A 19,828-nucleotide genomic window follows, 5' to 3' on the forward strand; every position below is an offset into this window, starting at 1 on the left:
AGGTACTACCGGAAAAAGCGTGCCGCCAAGTGATTCAGCGTTCCAGTACGATGCTGTATAGCTCCCAAAAGTTAAAGATGCGTGCCCGGGATCGAACCCAGACCCCCGACCAGAAGGCCGATATACAATCTTTCACACAGTGAATAGTTCATACATAGTTGTTACTAGCTGACGCCCGCGACTTCGTTCGCGTGGATTTAGGTTTTTCGAAATCCCGGGAGAACTCTTTGGTTTTCCGGGATAAAAAGTAGCCTATGTGCTAATCCAGGATATTATCTATCTCCATTCTGAATTTCAGCCAAATCCGTCCAGTGGTTTTTGCGTGAAGGAGTAACAAACATACACACATACACACACACACACACACACACACACACACACACACACACATACAAACTTTCGCCTTTATAATATTAGTGTGAAGTGTGATAGTGTGATTAGTGTGATTATTACCTATGCTATGTAGGTACAGCGTCCCTCGTCCAGGTATAGATCCAACTTAAGAAGACATAATTTCTCTGATAAATAACCTAATTTTATCAAAAAAGAGACAAAATGTAGCTCAATGACTTGATTGTAAAATGTAAGTATCTACTTAAAATATTTAATGGAAACATGAATTTCAAACATTTGAAACTTCAAAGCGTAACTTACTTACATTGAAAACATGAAACTTATAGCTTGTTGTACAGTTTGTGCAAGTACTCTGAGGAAGCACTCGTAGGTACCTAGGTACTAGGCAGCGATATAAAATGTCCCGTTAGATGCGGCGCTTCATAGTAACGACATGTTCCAACGAACATCGGTGTCCACACTCCTGCCAATCGTTATCTGCTTTGCAGTTTAATTTTTACAAACGGACTAGGTCTAAAGATAGTGTGGACGCAGAATAATATTATGTTCGTTGGAAACTTGTAAAGCCCGCCTCAAGCCTAAATAAAGTTAGCAATATATATTTATTCAAGAAACCAAAAGCTTAATTTGCTATAATCCGCCAAACCAACGAAATCCAAGGAAAAGCCAGCCACCAAGCAAGCCTCCACCACCACGCAGCACCACACAAATCCCAACACCACTCGACGCGGGCCCGTTTCGCCCCGACACCGGAGCATCCTCAGGAGATGTAGATTGTAGACCTTATAATGCCTAATTGCAAAGCAAAGTCAATTTTTGGTGTCCAATTTGAATAAATTATTTTGACTTTGACTTGGGCTTTGGAACATGTTGTTACTGTGAAACACTGCATCTAGTAGAACATTTTTATCGCCGGTGTGTACTAGGTAGGTAGTTATGTATGTAGGTAGGTAGGTAGGTAGGTAGGTGGGTAGGTAGGTAGGTAGGTAGGTAGGCGTGCAAGTTATGAGCAAGTGCGAGTACAAAGACAAACAAAGCCACAAAGGGAGGGATTTGTCTGCATACACGCTCGCCCTGCACTTATTGTGCCCTAGCATTTAATATTAGGGTTTCCACCGTTGATATGGGGACTCAAAGATTCCTATTAACTATAGATAATACTCTATGATTTAACTATAAAAATTGCCGCTCTTTTTTTACACTACTGCCTAAAAAAAGGAGTGTGTCTATAACTGATTTCAGGGTTTATATTTGTATCTATGTGAGTTTCTTTATTCCACCATAACTTCTAAATTCCTAATACAAATACAAATTTTGACGTATGGCGAATCGTTAAAATCCTCACATCGTCATCCCAAGTGACAATGGTTATAATTTTTTTGAAAAAACTTAATATGGTCGCTGTATAGCGCCATTTTCGAATGTGATGTATTTATTTTAGTAGATTTTTGGCAGGATAGTGGTGTATTTGTTATTACAACTTGTTGATAAAGTGATGCAATATTATCCTCATGTCACTCTAAATATGTAGCGGCTCGCTGTTGAGTCTTCTCTCAGAATGAAAGAGTAGAGGCTAAAGTTAGCATATGACGGAAAATAACATATGTTTATCAACGACTATTTGGAATCTTAGTGCTAAAGCCATAGTAGCTTCGTGCGGTTTCATACAAATTTTCGTTTTGCGAGCAAGGGGTAGAAGACCTTTCCACAATCTCTTATCTTAGTTCTTAGTTATAGAATCTTAGTTATAAAATATGTATGTGTAATCAACATTTTTTAAGTTAAATAGATGCTAGGCTTTAAAAACTGTGCTATTAATTTTTAATTTGTAACGAGTACAAGTAGAGTTCTTGAATTTAGTATATCAATGATTTCATCTCTAAAAACTGGCTAGCTTTGTTCAATATGAAAGTGGTAGGTACCTTCTCATTGCAGAGAAGATAAAAATGAACAGCGTGGCGGCCTCCACGCCAGCGGCAGCGGGACTATTGTAACATTGTTATTGCGACGCAATGAGCCGACAACTACTTGAATAGACCCTCTATTTATTTGTTTGTCAATTTATACCGAGCAAGACTGTTAGTTTTCTGAAACTTTCAGATTTCACATTATTTTATTACGACTTAGTCACCTGAAAATTCTGATTCTAAGGATTTTCCTACCTTGCGCAAATTAATGTTCCATACCCAAAGAGTTCCGACTCTATTACTAAGCCTCCGCAGTCCGTCCATCCCACAGGTCCATCCGTCCATCTGTCAGTGGGCTGAATTTTGTAGATGTTTGTGGAAGTGAGAAGAATGTGTAAGTAATTGTATTGCCGCTATAACAACAAATAATAAAAAACTAAAAAGCACTAGTTTTTGTACGATATTACAAATTTTTTGACCAATTTTTCATTTCATACTAGGACTTCCCAGTCTTCTTAAAAGGGTACTAATATAACATAGGTAATGCTGGAGGTTCCTATATCAGGGGCAGTTTCTTTCTGTTCAAATTTTTCGGTTAAGACGTCTGAAAATTCTGATTCTGAGGATTTTATACTCAGCAAATTTTTATAGCTACCTAATATAAGTTTACATAGATTTCTACTAAAGGCTGGAGCATTTCGTTAGATATACAAATTTTCGTAGTGCAATAGACTAAACACACACAGTAGGCATCGCAGCAACAGCCGCAATCTCCGGTGTGCGGTTGTGTCTCAATTCGCAGGCAGTAGCGACGTTGCGGCGGCCGCCAGCCCGCGATCCAATCTGCGTGATGTGCGCCGCCAGCACTCCCGGGAGACCACTGCCTTAGAACATCACTAGTGATGCGACATTGTTTATCAGTATCGATAACAGCGTAGGCGTCGGCATCAACAGCCGCAATCTCCGGCGGCGAAAGCATAGATTTGCAAAGTCTATTTGTTTGTTGGTTTATTGGTTTGTCTTTCAATCACGTCGCAAGTTGCAACAGCAATGTTCCCTGGCAGCAACCGGCTGAGCTTTATTGATGGCCCACAAGATGGTGTGTGAAGCAACTGCTTAGTTCTCGCTGGCTCTTCTCAGTAGAATCTACATTCGAACCGGTAAAAAGTAAAATGAAATAAAAGAGTCATAGACACAGCAATAGATAAGTTGTCCTACATGAAATAACTTTGAATTTAATTTGTCAATTCACAAACATACTTAGAATAAGTGTGAGTCTTCAACTACTACTCTGTGGGTCCTACTTTCCAACGTGTACTTTACCTAACTCCATCGATATCGAAGTCTTAATCGGAGCACCTTGTTTATTTGACCAAAGTTTATTTGAATAAAAATCTATTCTATTCTATTCTTGTGTAGTGGCGCCTTCTTGGGAAGGCCTATGTGAAAAAGTAGACGCACGTAGAGTGCTTCATTAATGTTCATCTATCGATATCGGTATCAGAGTGTTGCCAAGTCTACGGCTCGGGCACGCAAATTGCGAACGAGCGTTCCACGGCCGCATCTAGTCGCTCCCTGATGGCGCGCGGAATTAGGCTCCCGATGTACGTCGAAGGCGCGTACCGACCGACCAGGCTACAGATTAGATTAGGCATTGCTGAAGTTAGATAACAAAATGTTTAGGGAAACAACTGTTTGAAAATCTTTTGAAAATTACCCACTCTTACAGGCTGTTTTTCTTGGAATTGAGATCAAGTTTGTATTCAGTGACCGAGATCACGAATTTTGGGCTATATTTCAGCGCGGTTTTAGACCATATTGAGTGACAAACAAGTGAGTTAAGCCGGTCATACAGTACAAATTATAAGGATTATAAGTATATGTTTATAAAGTACGAAATAATTGATAAATATAAATTTTAGAAAAGTTATAGTCATTTCTCTGACCTAATAATGTTAGCTTGCAACCCAATAAGTTGTACGTTTGGATGAATTCCTATTATAAGTTTTCTTACCGTAGATGTTTTAATAACGTAGGCCGTAGTTCAATATACGATTCTTAGCAAATAAATCACCATACAATTTAGAATAATTAGATCAATTACAATGTACAAATTATAAATTCCTAAAATATCCTTGCCGGGAATCTACCCTGAGATGTCCCACTTGTAAGACCACAGCATCCACCTATCTTCTAATCATTTAGTGTACGCCGATAGTCTGCAGGAAAGATACGCGGGTAATCTCTTAGCTGCTACGGTATTCTATTTGGCGGAGTGTCGGCTCCGATACAGGTGTGTGATAGCGCCGGAGTCACTTCACCTAAATTGTTGGCTTGTTTAAACTAGTAGCTATTATAAATAGAATCAGGCATCCTTTGAAGTCTTTTGAAAAAGATTTTGCTGAAAACTTTTTAGCACTAAGGAAACGCTACCTACCAGACCTATATCCGGCTTTAGATGTATGGACGTCCACGACATATTAAGTCTCTTGTAAGGGCTACGTATACGCCACGGTCTTACTCTCTGGAACCCGGAGGGTCAACTCATTTGATATCGTCTGTCCACCTAGGGGGTCTTCCAGTGCTGCGTTTTGCAGTGCGAGGTCGCCATTCTAGCTAGCACTTTGGGCCCCCAACGTCTATCGGTTTTATGAACTATGCACCCTACCTATTGCCAAAAAGGTTTTGTCTGTTAAATTGTTTGCATTCTAAAATATGGGAAGGATTAAAGTAGAATGTTGTATAGCAGCTCATTATGTCCCAAACTCAATAAACTGCGATCTCCAATACAGCAAACTAATCAAACGTGACAGCGACACAACATAATATTACCCCATAACGGCTGTTCGCCGCCGCCCGTGAGCCTAGACACGTCGTTACCCCTCACCGACATCATTGAGTGTGTGTTTGCGGTGACGACGTTACTCCTAAACGAGGGTTTGATAGTAGATTAGCTGTAGGTATCATAGCCGTAGTGGCCTAGTGGTCACGGGCGTGCGGATTCTTCTCAATATATCTAGGGATCCCGGCATATGTTTTTAGTGCAAACCTAGTTTTGTTGATGACGTACTACTGCAGTATTATATTTGCATGCCAGAAATGGTTGAATACATTGGACTCATTTGAATGCTATTTGTACCACCTTTTGTACCTATACTCAGCAAATAAAGAATATGATTATGATTATGATTAATAATTTGCCTAAACCTACCATCCTATTATAAAAGTAAGAGTCGGTAGATTTGGCCACACAAGTCAGCCTAATTACCGCACGCTACGCTATGATTAATAATTCCTCTTTACAACGAGGGAAATTTTCACGCACCTCCGAGGAGGCTCCCTCTCGCCTAAAATGTTGATAAGGCCATGCATAAAACCTGCCACACACGATGAAAGTTTGATTACTTTTTTACGACCGCCCCCCCTCCCTCCCCCTCCAATGTTCCCCGCTCCCTGCGGCGGAGGAATTAATTATGACTGTCAACGCGGTAATCCCTTACACATACATAATACATGCTGCACTGTACGCTTCATGTTACATATGAACTATTTACGAAATTTAATCATTTTCAATGTCATGTGCTGGTGGTAGCTCTATTGAAACTTGACAAAATTAAAAGTGCATTTTTCTTTGCTTTACAGGCTGTATTTATGTGATGTACTAATGTAAGAATTTGACAGCTAGCATAATATGAAAAAAAATTAAAGAATAGTGTATCAGAAAACGCATTAAGGGTTCCGTAGCCAGCGAGCGTAGTTCCCAAAAACTTTGGCGGTCTTATTTCTTGAAAGGTAATTTTATTATTCAAAAACTGTCCACGAAAAATCATAATGTTTTAAAATATCTATTTAATGAGGTACCACTCGAGGGGCTTCCCCTTCACAAATACAAACATAATATACCTAAAAATATAAATATATAAACCAAAAATTTTTTTTTTGACTGTTCATATTTAGGAGGTAACGGTCTGAGTTTTTTTTCTAAAAAATGCTTGTATGTACTTTATACTGTTCTTATATCGTTTATTTTTAAAATCACAACCATTATAATACCTACTAAAAAGAAATCTCTGAGAAAATCAAAACTTCTTATCCCTTGAGACACCAAGAATAACTTCCTCGCCATTAAAACTAAGTTAATGTTAATCATAATTAGCGCAGTAAAAGCTGGTTGATTACCAAACTTAGCTGTTCGCCCGCCGGCGCCGGCGTCCTCACCCGTCGGCACTAATACTCGTTTTCATAACGCCACTTCCCTAATAGTTCTTGAAATGACTTCATCAAGCGGCCTACTTTGAATACACCTTGAGTTTCTGTCACAAGTGTGCGAGTCTGACTCGCACTTGACCGATATTTTTCTAGTGACGTTTTGCATTTGTAGGGTTCCATTTCTCAAAAGGAAAAACGGAACCCTTATTAGGATCACTGTGTTGTCCATCTGCCTGTCTGTCCGTCTGTCCATCTGTCGTGTCTGTCAAGAAAACTTCTAGGGTACTTCCCGTTGACCTAGAATCATAAAATTTGGTAGGTAGGTAGATCTTATAACACAAGTAAGGTGAAAAATTAGAAAACCGTGATATTGTGGTTACATCACAAAAAAAAATTAAAATGTGTTTCAATTTTTAAATTAAGATAACTATACCAAGTGGGGTATCATATGAAATTACATTCTAAAACAGTTTTTTATTTATTTTTAATGCAAAATGCAATTGCGTGCAAAATGTCGGAAAAATACCCGTGTACGGAACCCTCGGTGCGCGAGACTGGCCAACTAGCACTTGGCCGGTTTTTATCACAATGTTTGCTAATGTGTGTACGCGCTTTGCTGTCGCCGGTAAAGAAGTTGGCTTCAAAAAGACAACTTAAATTATATTTTATCATTAAATGTAAGTGCAACGTAATAATTTTTTAGTAGGTAGTTGTCGCGGTGAGTGTTGGTGGAGTGAGCGAAGTGGTCGCCAAAGTAAGTTCATTACGCGCGAGTGTCGGCGGACTGCTCACACGAGCGCAGGTACCGCCTCATTACGGGATAAGTAGGCGGAACTACTGCAACTTTGACGACCCTCCTGGCGCAGTGCTGAGCGCTGTGCTCTTACTGGGAGGCCCCAGGTTCGATCTCGATCAAATGAGATCGTTAGCTGATGCCACGTGGTCCGTAAGGATTTACTGTTTCAAAATCCCGCGGGAACTCTTTGATTTTCCAAAATAAAAAGTATGGTATGCACTTGATTGCAATCACCACTAATAATAGATGATAACGCCTAAGATGGAGCACGCTCGCCTAAAAGATGCTTATTCACTCTTCGTTTTAAGGTTTTATAGCTGGCAAGGAAAATAGAAGCCGGAAGGGAATTCCATATTCTAGCAGTGCGTATTGGAAATGAGGAAGCAAATCGCTTCGTACCCATTATTACGAACTAGAGGATGCCTGCGACTTCGTCCGCGTGGATTTAGGTTTTTTAAGATCCCGTGGGAACTGTTTGATTTCCGGGAAAAAATGCGTATGTCAATTACAGAGACGCAAGCTACCTCGGTACCAAGTTTCACACAAATTGGTTAAGCGGATGGGATTCCGTGGGAACTCTTTGATTTTCCGGGATAAAAAGTAGCCTATGTCTGTCCCCGGGATATAAGCTAACCCTGTACCAAATTTTGTCAGAATCGGTTAAACTGTTGGGCCGTGAAAAGGTAGCAGACAGACAGACAGACCGACGGACAGACACACTTTCGCATTTATAATATTAGTATGGATTAATCCGTATGCCAGTGCCTCTACGATATGTGAAAAGAACCACTTAGGAAGTTTCTTGGTTACCCATTCATTTTCCTCATTCGAGCCTGCGTCGTTTTACTAATGCAATACACGCCCTAAAACTAGACCACACGACGCTTTTAGGTACCTGATCTATTGTAAGTAATTATCTGTCCAGTTAACTTTCACGGCCAAACTTTCCCAAAGATTTTCATCGTTCCTACAAAACTCTACCTAATATTTTTTTATCAAAGAAATAATGACCTTAACCTCGTGAGGAATGATTTTTTTCCTTATACTGGAAGTTTCCTAATAAGTTAGCAAAGAACCGTATTTTATTAAAGCCTTTTCTGCTGGAAACTTTTAATAAGACGAAAATCTACGGCAAAAGATTTCGGTGCTTGGAAACAATAAAGAGGAACGTTGCCAACTAATCAAATCAGCAACTCTGGAGCAAACGTCAAAAGTCAAAACGTCGATGGAAGCTTGTATGAAATACTAGAATGTGACGTCATAAACATTTGAAGTACTTTTTGAAATGGTTATTAAACTTCTTAGAGGACGTGGATTAAACGTAGGTGCTTTGAAGACCCTCTATTTGATAATCACTTCTTCTTTATAGTCGTTTTCCTCATTGCTGAAGGTCATGACCCACTTCCATTAATCACATAATCGCACGCACGTCTAACTTTTCATAATTAGGTCTGTTTTAAGCAATTAAATATCACTTGCTTTTGCGGTGAAGATAAACATCGTGAGGAAAACTGTATGCCTGAGAGTTCTTCATAAAGTTCTCAAAGGAGTGTGAAGTTTGCCATTCCACACTGGGACAGCGTGGTGGACTATAGCATAACTCTTTTCATTCCAAGAGGAGACCTGTTCTGAATAGGGGGCCGGTAATTCAAATTCAAATTCAAAATATTTTAATTCAATTAGACTTTTACAAGTTCTTTTGAATAATGACTTCTTCGAATCTTAATGGATAATAATTAATGATGATCATACAAAAGCCTCAATAATGACACGTTTTGTTTATTACTTTAAAAAAAATCAAAAGCGATCGAAACTCAGGGCTACGTAGGTATTGGTGGATAAAGCAAATTGCCTAGGTATTCAATTACTCTAGGATAGACTCAGAGGCGCGATAAGATTGCGGACTTACCCCAAAGAGGACGCCGCCCTTCCTTATCGCCGGATACATAACGTTTATCTGCTCTACAACGCCGTTGATTCACAAAACCTAGATAGTCTTGCGTGAAAGAGTTTTTAGAAAACTTTCCTGCACTAAACTACTGTTTTGTTACCTATATTCTACTTTAATTTTAAGATAAAATCAAATAAATAATCGATATTATCTGTTGGGTTTCCTACGGAAATAAATTTTTGTAATATCAGCGTCAGCACCCGTAAGATTACGTTTTGTAAACGTTTACAGTTTAATGAAATGAAAATGAAATGTCAGCAAAAAATGTTAAAGTATTGAAAATTCAAGAAAGCTACTTATTATTATGTTGGCACAATTGAGGTGTACGCCGTTGAATTTTATAAAAACAGTCAATCCTTAGTCTTTGACCTGTTCAAACCACACTGTAGCAACTTCAGATTACACCAGTTGTTTTGCGTGCCATCTCTAAAGTACTAAGAGCATTTTTAAACACTACACTTCCAAACGAAACCTGTATCTTTGGCTCTTCATATCAACGTAGGCATACCTAAGGCAAACGTCGTTTTCCTTCAATAGGCGAAACTTGGCGCGCGCTCAGAAATTCAGGAAAATGGAGGCAAATTCAGGCACATCTCGTGAAACTGTGACGAACTTGTAGATAAAACGTCCCAGTACTTTGCCGTAAGAGCTTTAGATGGAGGCTGGAGCTCTGATTGCTGCTCCTTGTCGTTTTGAATTATTCAGATTTTAACAGACTTTTCTGTTAGTAATTTTTTCGTAGTTTTTGAATAACTTTGAAATGTGGCGTTAGGTTAGTATAATTGTTTCGTTATCTAAAAAAAATCTAGTAAACAAAATCTATTACTTACAAGCCGTGCCGCCGCCATTTAGCGTTCCAGTACTATGCCGTGTGGAATCTGGAGTATGGAAACTACCAACCTCTTTCAAGTTAGCCCATCTTTATGAATGCATCGTCACTTACCACCAGGCGAGATCGCAGTCAAGGGCTAACTTGTATCGAAATAAAAATATAACTTTCACAACTTGAAGTTATCAAAAAAATGATACTCGTATTTGAAGTAACGCTCTTTCCTTTTGTTGGTTAGCTTGAATCGTTATTGCACTTTGAAGTCGTGTCGCATCATTCAAATCATTTCCAAAAAAGAAAAATAATAATTAAATAACGTCGAGTGCAGGCCGTGCACCGTGCAATCAGGAAATAAAATCAACTCCCAACTGAATTTAACATACATAATTTATTAAAATCTTTTGTGCCATATCACATTGGATGGATGGCCAAAAGTAATTATACATATCGATTTTGGAGCGCCACATTTCTATGTATATACATTATACATATTATGCCCGCTTCTTCATGCGGCGTGAATTTCATCATCATCATCATCATCAGCCTGTGGACGTCCACTGTTGGACATAGGCCTTCACTATAGATCGCCACCACACCCGGTCCTCAGCCTTCCTCATCCAGCCACTTCCCGCCAGCCGCTTTATATCGTCGGTCCATCGTGCTGGAGGGCGTCCCACACTACGTTTGCTTAAACGCGGTCTCCACTCAAGGACTTTCCGGCTCCCGGCGTGAATTTAGGTACTTTAAAAATCGTATGTAAAAATATTATAATTATATACACTTCTTTTACGTTTTTGAAATTAAAATATTATTAGTTGAAGCTAAATTTTTCCTACCGATAAATAAAGACACGTTTTAAACCCAAGACGTTCTCTACGTGGTGTGAATTTTTGTGGAAAAATTTTCATGAAATTTTCGTGAGTTCGTGCAAGAATTATTATTGCATTGCACATGTCCCACTAACTGAAACTTATGTCGCCACGAAGATAACTAGACATTTGCTTACATACTTTTTAGCTAGTTTTTTGAAGTAATTTTTAACATTCCTATCTACTTATTGTACTTTTATAAATGCAAAATTAGTATAAGTGACCGTTTGTTTTCAGAAAACCTTTTAATCTGGGAAACTTAAATTCGAACAAATTTGATTTAGGGGTCTAGCAGTGAAAAAGCAGTTTCGATAAGATAATTTTGTACCTACTGACAATATTAGAAGTAACTAGTAAGGCATACTAAGGAAGGGTTAAGACCACTTAAAAATCTTTTAGTACCTTTATGTTTTTCATTGTTGTTTAATTAAAGCCATCGATTGTTTGCCACCCGGGGGTGAGGGGAGGGGGGCTGAATTATGCATGCGCCCCTCTGAGCCGTTATTCAGACCCTGAGGATAACTGCCAGCTTCCGACAAACATTCTAATATAATATGTTAATGTACCTACTAATTTACATTTGAAATTGTTTGAAACTTTTTTGTAGCTATTTACGATCTTAGAAACGGAACAAAATTGCTATTATCATCGTCATCCTGTCGCCAGCCCACTACTGAACACGGATCTCTTCTTAGAATAAGAAGAGGTTTGGCTATAAGTCTACCACGCTAGTCAAGTGCGGGTTAGCAGACTTCAGGCTTTGAGAATATTATGTAGAACTCTCAGGCACGCAAGTTTCCTCCCGATGTTTTTTTACCGTTAAAACAAATGATGTAAGTATTTAACGCACATAAGATTACCGTTTTTTAACTCGCGGTCTGTTTGTCGGTTTGTTTGTTTGTCTGTCCGGCACTAATTTTGTAATAGATTTTAAACTAACTTCCCAATGAGCTAGCTAGAGGCATAGGCAGGTGCAAAATTTATTTCCTACTTGCTTTTCATACTTATATGTTCATGTTTCTATGTAAGGTGAAAATGCCCAATGGCATTCTTCTCCAGGATATCGGTAAATACATTGCGGGTTGATTGTGTTTCCCTGGTTGGGGTTTCGGCAACGCACTGCGCTACGGCCTGCGAGCGGAGGCTGGAGGATTGGAGATGTTATGCGGATCACGTCGCTCGGACTCGATGCGATCGGTGCCAGCTGTTTGTACAATAAATATCTGTGCTATTCATACCCCGTTCACGGTTAACGAACTATTTCATAAATGTTATTTTTAGGGTTCCGTTAAACCAACAAAACCTAATAGTTTCATCCAGTCTCTCTATCCGTCTGTCTGTGTGTTACAGACATCTCAAAATAAACTATACTGAGTTGAATAGCACAGCTTACAGAAACTTGTTAAAGCTACCCAGACGCATTGGTATTAAAGTTTTGAAAAAAAAAAAACTATTCAAGGTAAGTTTTTAGCAACTAGCATTGCTATGTGATATTACCTTAATTGCTTATTCTAAATTTCTAACACGTAAGCACTTACTCGACGAGTTCTTTATTTTGTTGTGAGATTCATCTCAGTGAACGTTTGAAACTTTAAATCAGCGCAAACGTTGACCACTACCAGAGTGCCATTACCACAACAATAGATCCGCTAGGGTCTTTAGATGAATTTTTGAAATTCAAAGAATAATTTAAATATGAATCTCTAATATGAACATAACTTATGAATGACTTTGTACAAATTTTGCGTGCCTGATTATGTAAGGTGAAACATTTCTACTGGACAATATGTACTTAATAACATCTCACTGTGACAAATGTTTCTGCAAATAAAAATCTTGAATCTTTAATCTTGAATCTTTAATCTTGAATCTTTATTACTGACTGACGACTTACCTATACAGTACATAAAAACGTTGTTTGGTTTTGAATTCGTAATCCCTGCAGTAAAGCGGTTATGGTCTAGTGGTTAAGACTCGGTTCTAAGGTTCGCCTTCTATTCGAGAGATCGAGGGTTCGATTTCAGGAGTTCACCTCTAACTCTTTTGGAATTATGTGCGTTTTAAACAATTAAGTTCATATCACTTGCTCTATCGGTGGCGGAAAACGTCCTGAGAAAACCTGCATGCCTGACAGTTCACTATAATATTTTCAAAGGTGTGTGAAGTCTGCCAATCCGCACTAGGCCAGCATAGCATACTATGGCCTAATTCTAGTCTTCTGATTCTAAGAGAAGATCTATGCCCAGTAGTTGACCGGCGACGGGTTGATCAACATGATGATGAAAAGTTAACACCAAAAATTTCTTGGGGAAAATTAAGAAATTCATGAGAAAATTGTCGAAACTGGTAGAGATCTCTTATAGAGATAAGTGTTTCCCTGACCACTTTCTCTTTCTTTTTCTCTTTATTGTTACAACTTTCTGGTACAAAAAAATGGAAAAAAGAAGACTGAAGATAGAAGCATCATTCCCAAACATAACCCTACTTGCTGCTTGACAAAACCAACCCTAAGCCAAGGGGTGCAATCCACCCCGGGCGGCCGGCCGGCTGGCAGTCCTGTGTCGCGGCGTGGCGGTGGTGGCCGCGCGTGGCATTGCCTAGTGATAAGTTGTTACGTGACACGTGGATTTTGTCGCCTTCGCTGAGGTTAGTTGAATGTAATTAAGTTTTCTTATTGACTGATAAATGGACTTATACTTATACAGTTTTTAAGGTAAGATAAAAATATTCAAAACAGGTTTGGATGTTGTTGTTTTTTTTCTCTCTTTTAATCATGGACGTAAATCGCATAAAAGTTGAGTAAAATAAGTACAAAGACATACTGAGTGTAAGACATAATAATAGCATTTTTACTAATGTTTTTTTTTATAAATAAATTAATTGTTGCATACATTAATTTATTTTCTGTGCAATAGTATTAGAATTGCGAAGAAAACAAAAAAAAATAGACTATAATTTGACGTAAGATTTTTTACACCTTTGTTGTGTTTGGGTTATCTCCCAAAGCCACAATGATCCAAACTTCATAGTCGATGATCGTAATTCTACCTATGTTGTTGTAGTCCATACGCAGAGAAACTTTGAGCTTTTATAAAATAACGAAGGTCTGGCCCTCGCTGGCTCTCTCTATAAACACCCTACTGGTAAACTAATCGAATTCATGTGTTTAAGTCAGTAAATAGGTACATAAAAATGACTAAAAAACTGCTAAATTAGAAACTCTTTCGGTCAACCAACTAACGCAAACTAAAATAAGTACCTAAGTAAACATTTTGTTAAACGTTCGGCTTTAACGTAGTTATATGGTGTGCCAAAGCCTCACACTGTATAAATCGAATCAAAAAATACATAACTATGAGGTGTCATAGAAAAAATATCAAATTGTATTCAGCATTATCATTATCCTAATCATAATCAACCATCGCCAGCTCACTACTGAGCACGGGTCACCTCTCAGAATGGGAAAGGTTTGGGCATAGTCTACCACACTTGTCAAGTGCGGATGGGCAGTTTTCACACACCTTTGAGAACATTATGCAGAATCTTAGTCAAGCAGGTACCCTCACGATATTCGCCTTAACTATTAAAGCAAGTATACCATTATCGTATAAGGTTTTTTTTTAATATTCATGGTGCTCATTTTTTAATTTTATTTATTGTTATGGCGGTATTTCATAATTTGTGACAATTCCAACTCTCTACCTATCACGGTTCACGAGATATAGCCCGCAGATAGACAGACGGACGGATGGATGGACAGCGGTTGCTTGGTAATGGATTCCGTTGACATCCTTGGGGTACGAAATCCTGAAAATTGGGCCTTTAACTTTAATTTTGCACCTTATGAGGTCAAAAGGGTTAAGCCCTATTTCCTAAACAGTTCGTCGACGTGTTACGTAAGGACCTCGCGTGTCCAGGTCTTGGAGGAGGAAGTAATGAACCCTGCAGGGCGCGGCATAACTCACAGGCACTTACTTTTTGTAATTTATGTGAAACAAATTTTCCTACTTATTTCGAGCGACTGTTGCTTGACACAGAGGGGAAAGCGGAAAATTCCGTGAATTATGTGAAACGATTTTTCTTTCATGTTCACTTTTTTAGGGTTCCGTGTTATATTAAGGAATCAATTTTAGTTTTGTTCGGACCGTGTGTGTGTCACAAATTCACGAAACACACAAAGTTAACATTAGGTTAGTTGTACAAACTTGTTAATACTAAATTATTATCATCAACCTGTGGACATCCACCGTTGCACATAGGCCTTGAACTGTACTCAATACCCAGCTGTAACAATACCCAGTTAAGTTTGTTATGGGCTTTTCTGAGACCACGGCGTGTTTGGAACCCTCGTAGTTTAAAGTTTATCTAATTAACTACCACCATAGTATAATATGTATGTATGTATTATAATAATAATTATCTTATACATTTTACAATTGACATTCCAAAAGTGTACAATGCTACCTATATTCAATAAATGGCTTAGACTAAGAAATAATTCCCCAAAGTTTGTAGCAACTACCATGGTCACGGAACCCTACGTTACGTGTGTTCTCACACGCACTTGGTCTATAATCGCGCAGAATATTGAGTCTGTCTTCGTTGCCAGTTTTGTGGCAATTTAGAGATAGGTAAAAGATGTTGCGATTTTGGATGTTTCCCTTTGGTTGAGCTTATGACTTTGACTTCCTTCAGAGTCTTGTGAACCTTTGTGTCTTTCTAAATATTCTAAGGCAACTGGAAGTCCCCAATCATACTCATGACGGCGTCGCTCGTTGGTAATGTTCGATATAACTAGAAGGTTTCTAATAAATTGTGGCTATATTGTGGCATCAAAAGCTAGGAAGTTGCTTTAATATTACATTATATGGTTTCTATGAAGGCATAGATTTTTTAAATGCACAGGTTTGGACAAGAAATTAAATGCATTAAAAGCTTTTTACAAAAGCACCTTTTGAAGTACCTACTAAATACCGGTCAGGTGCGAATCGGACTCTCACAGCAAGGGTTCCTACCATCGTGCAAGGTGGATCACTATATACTTTTGCATGGTGGCCCTTTTGAAGTTCGCCATCTTGGTTTTTGTTAAATATTGTGTAAAAATTTCCAATAAAGGTTCATAAGATTCAAGCCGCTGACAGACAAACGAATGGACAGCGAGCCTTAGTAATAGGGTTCATTTGGCACCCTTCGGGTATATACGGATCCCTAAAAAGAATTGAAACTTACTCAAAGTGCTGAGGTTCTTGCTAGCTCTTCTCAGTAGAATCTACTTTAACCGATGGCAGAATCATACTCATAACATAATTATGTTTATGTGGCATATGATATTGTCCTGTATAAAATAAATACATTTAATTTAATTTCGAATATAACAGTCCATTTAAAGACCTGCCATCTTGATGCGTTGCAGGGAAATTGTTGCGAGAGAAGTGCACTCGAAAATCTCTACAAAAGTATTGAGTAACGTGTAAATAGAGGCTGTTATTGCGTGCAGCGATCAACACTTTTAATGGCAAAGTAAACACGATCGTATTGAGTTAACTGATTTTGCAAATACTCGCAATCTGCGTCGACACTTGAATTATTTCAGAGATCAATTTTATACATTAAAAGTGATGCCAGCAAAAAGCAAAAGAGCAATTGGATCGAAGCTTATTTCTACCTTCTTTACAATACAAATTATAAATTTTATTAAATAAGTTGAGGGCAAACAAATTAAAATAAAAAAGTTAAAATTTAAAATGTTTTAAAAGGATTGAAACTCAAAAGTCAAAGTTCTGAAATCTTAAATGTTGTAAAATGTTGTAGCATACAGAAAGAAAAACCATAGGCTAATAAATTACTTACTCTTTTCACATGAAATACATTTTACTTATTTTTAATTAGTATATTTAGGTACTGGTTAAGTAAATGCATCCTACATTTACGTCTACCCGGGTTGTATAATATAATTACATGCTATTATAATAAAATTACAAAACGTAATCCAATTTCCAGGTATATATCCTTCGTAATTAAAATCCTAATGTATGTAGAGCAGGAACATCCGGTGAAAACCCTAGGATTTCGAGGGTCTTGCGCTAGGTTCTTAATTAAGATGAATGTGGAAAGTTTCAAGGTGTCTCGCTGATGTAATGTTTTGTTTCGGCGGAATTAAAATAAATTAGAAATAGCGTTATAATTAAGAACCTAGGACTGAGGTTCTAATTTCAAAATATTTATTTCGTATTATTTGTTATTATTTGGTATTTTTGACTATCCCGGCTTTTTATAGGGTTCCGTGCCTCAAAAGGAAAAATGGAACCCTTATAGGATCACTTTGTTGTCTGTCTGGCTGTCCGTCTGTCGTGTCTGTCAAGTAAACCTATAGGGTACTTTCATTTGACCTAGAATCATGAAAGGCAGGTAGGTAGATCTTATTGCACAAGTAAAGGATAAATTACGAAAACCGTGAATTTGTGCTTACATCACAAAAAAATTAAAATTGCAATTTTCAATGTACGATAATCATACCAAGTGGGTAATCTTATGAAAGGGCTTTACCTGTACATTAAAACAGATTTTCATTTATTTTTATGCGTAACAGTTTTTGATTTATCGTGCAAAATGTCGGAAAAAATATCAGTGTGGCATGTACTGAACCCTCGGTGCGCGAGTCTGACTCACACTTGTTCGGTTTTCTTTGTAACGGAAACGGACGGTTGTGTACGGAAAGTTTGTAGTTACTAACAAACATTCCCAACTGCTAAACTGGCTGAAACCATAAGCTCTTTATGTGGTACAATACCTTTGTCCAGTGCAAGTGCAGTACAGTGGCCCATATAGCTGCAGTGCTGAACACACTCCCGCGCAACATTAGCAATACGCACTTGAACTAAATAGTGCCTTCACCCCCGACTCGAGCCGCGTACTAATGGACCCGCGCCTGTGCTGCAAGTCACAGCAGCAAGCGATCGAAGCACTATACTACCATCAACTCAGAGTAAGCACTATAGTATTTACTCTGAGATCTCCACTGATATATATAATGCACTTACGCACCATATTACACGTCCTGACCATTCACTATGTTCAACTTAAAAGTTCTGATTCAAGATATTTTGCGCTGCAGCGTACTTAAGCTTGATGTCAACCTTATAGAGCTTATAGTTTTATTTTAGAACTAGCTGAGAGCCCGCGACTTCGTTGGCATTGATATAGGTTTTTTAAAACCCATAGGAACTCTTTAAATTTCCGAGACAAAAAGTAGCGTATTTGTTAATCCATGGTATTATCTATCTCCATTCTAAATTTCAGCCAAATCCGTTCAGTAGTTTTTGCGAGAAAGCGTAACAAACATACACACAAATTTTCGCCTTTATATTATACTAGTGTGATGGCCGTGGCACCCAGGCAGATAGACAGACAGACAGACTGGTTGAAACTATGAGGGTTCTTTGTTTTACTACGCAACCCTAAAAATGAATTCAATAAAACAAAATTTAGCATCGCCCGCTCTAACTTAAGGCACAGTGTGACCCTGCTCTCCGCTCTCCGGTCGTGAAGGCAGGCGCGTCCCGGGGGAGCACACTCGCGCTGAAGCGCGCCCGGAGTGTCACTCCACTCTACCTCAGCTTCCGAAACGTGGAGTTATTCTGCCGAAAACATGCTTCCTGGGGCTTTTCTACATTTTATTTAGCTGCACCTAGTTCATGTTCTCCTGGTAGGTAGGTATATTATCATTACTAGCTACTTAAGTCCACCCTGACTTTGCTCGAGTGGAATTTTTGAAAATCAGTGAAGGGAATGAATTTCCGAAATTTCTAAAAATCGTAGGTACTTCTTTATTTTTGTCCCGATAGCCCAAATACTAATTTTCATTGATATAATTCAAAAAAATTACAATTTTTCATACAAACTTTCAACCCCCTAAAATTTCTTGAATTCCCGAAAGATATAACTTAAAAATTACGGATGTAAGACGTTCATACAGACTTTCATCGCCTATTTAACACCCTTAGGGTAAAATTTTCAATGGCTCACTGTTTAAGCGGGATAAGATCGAGTTTTGCTCGTTTTTATGGAAGAGTTTGTGAGTAACAACTAACAAAAAAACACCGATACGTGTGTTCAACTTGATGGTTTAATTGTCACTAAATGAGTAGCAGATACAAAAGTACCTACATAGAATTATATTTAGACATTCCGCCCGCCAAAGGACGCAGTCCTTTCACAATACAACACTAAATATAATATATCAATAACTCAGTAAACAACTTGAAACAAGAAGTAAGTATCTATGTGGACTGTATCAATGGTTTTTAAGGTAAGTAATATGGTAAGTACTAGATACCTATAAATTTTTACAATTTTCATTAGATTTAAGCTTTCTACAGTATTTAAGTTAAACAAACACTTTAAACTTAAGTATAAGTACCTACCTACACACATTGTTAGTTAGAAGTATACATAATTACACTGTATTAAGCAAATAATCAATTAGGCCATAATATAGTTTGTAAGTAGTACCTAAGTGATCATTTTACCTTCAAGATTATTTAGATATCAAATAGGCTTAAAGTTTAGTTCATAAGTACTCAAATGTATGTGATTCAGCTCTTAAGCATAATTGATACCTAGTATTTAGAGTAAATTAATTTAGCATAAGTTTTTAATCCTAAGAATTATAACACAGTGAAATAACCTTTATAGCCTTGTTTGGCAACAAGTTTGACTGATCACCATACCAATTATGTAAAAATCATGGTTGAATAACTGAAGTTTATACAGAATTAATAATTAATTAGTGTTAAGTTTTATAAGAAACATTGGTGTGCTGATCAAAGTTAGTCGAAGACAGTACTCATATGCTTAGCCTATGATTGCATCAATAATGTACAAAGTTATATAGTCTAGTTATAGAATCAATTC

The 19,828-nt window shown here is 37.9% G+C and overlaps 1 protein-coding gene across 4 annotated transcripts in view; it reads left to right on the forward strand.

Annotated features, from left to right (window-relative positions):
- The window catches only part of LOC123867319, a 97,462-nt gene that overhangs the window by 19,005 nt on the left and 58,629 nt on the right, over positions 1–19,828 (forward strand). For 2 of the 4 annotated variants that reach the window (XM_045909306.1, XM_045909305.1), the window contains exon 1: positions 13,488–13,561. The exons of the other annotated variants lie outside the window; for them this stretch is intronic. The gene's annotated coding sequence lies outside the window, so the exon portion shown is untranslated. Of the gene's footprint in view, positions 1–13,487; positions 13,562–19,828 lie in introns of those variants that run through there. 4 annotated transcript variants of the gene reach the window in all.

Source organism: Maniola jurtina, chromosome 8 (assembly GCF_905333055.1).
Source record: "Maniola jurtina chromosome 8, ilManJurt1.1, whole genome shotgun sequence".
NCBI classification, from domain to species: Eukaryota; Metazoa; Arthropoda; class Insecta; order Lepidoptera; family Nymphalidae; genus Maniola; species Maniola jurtina.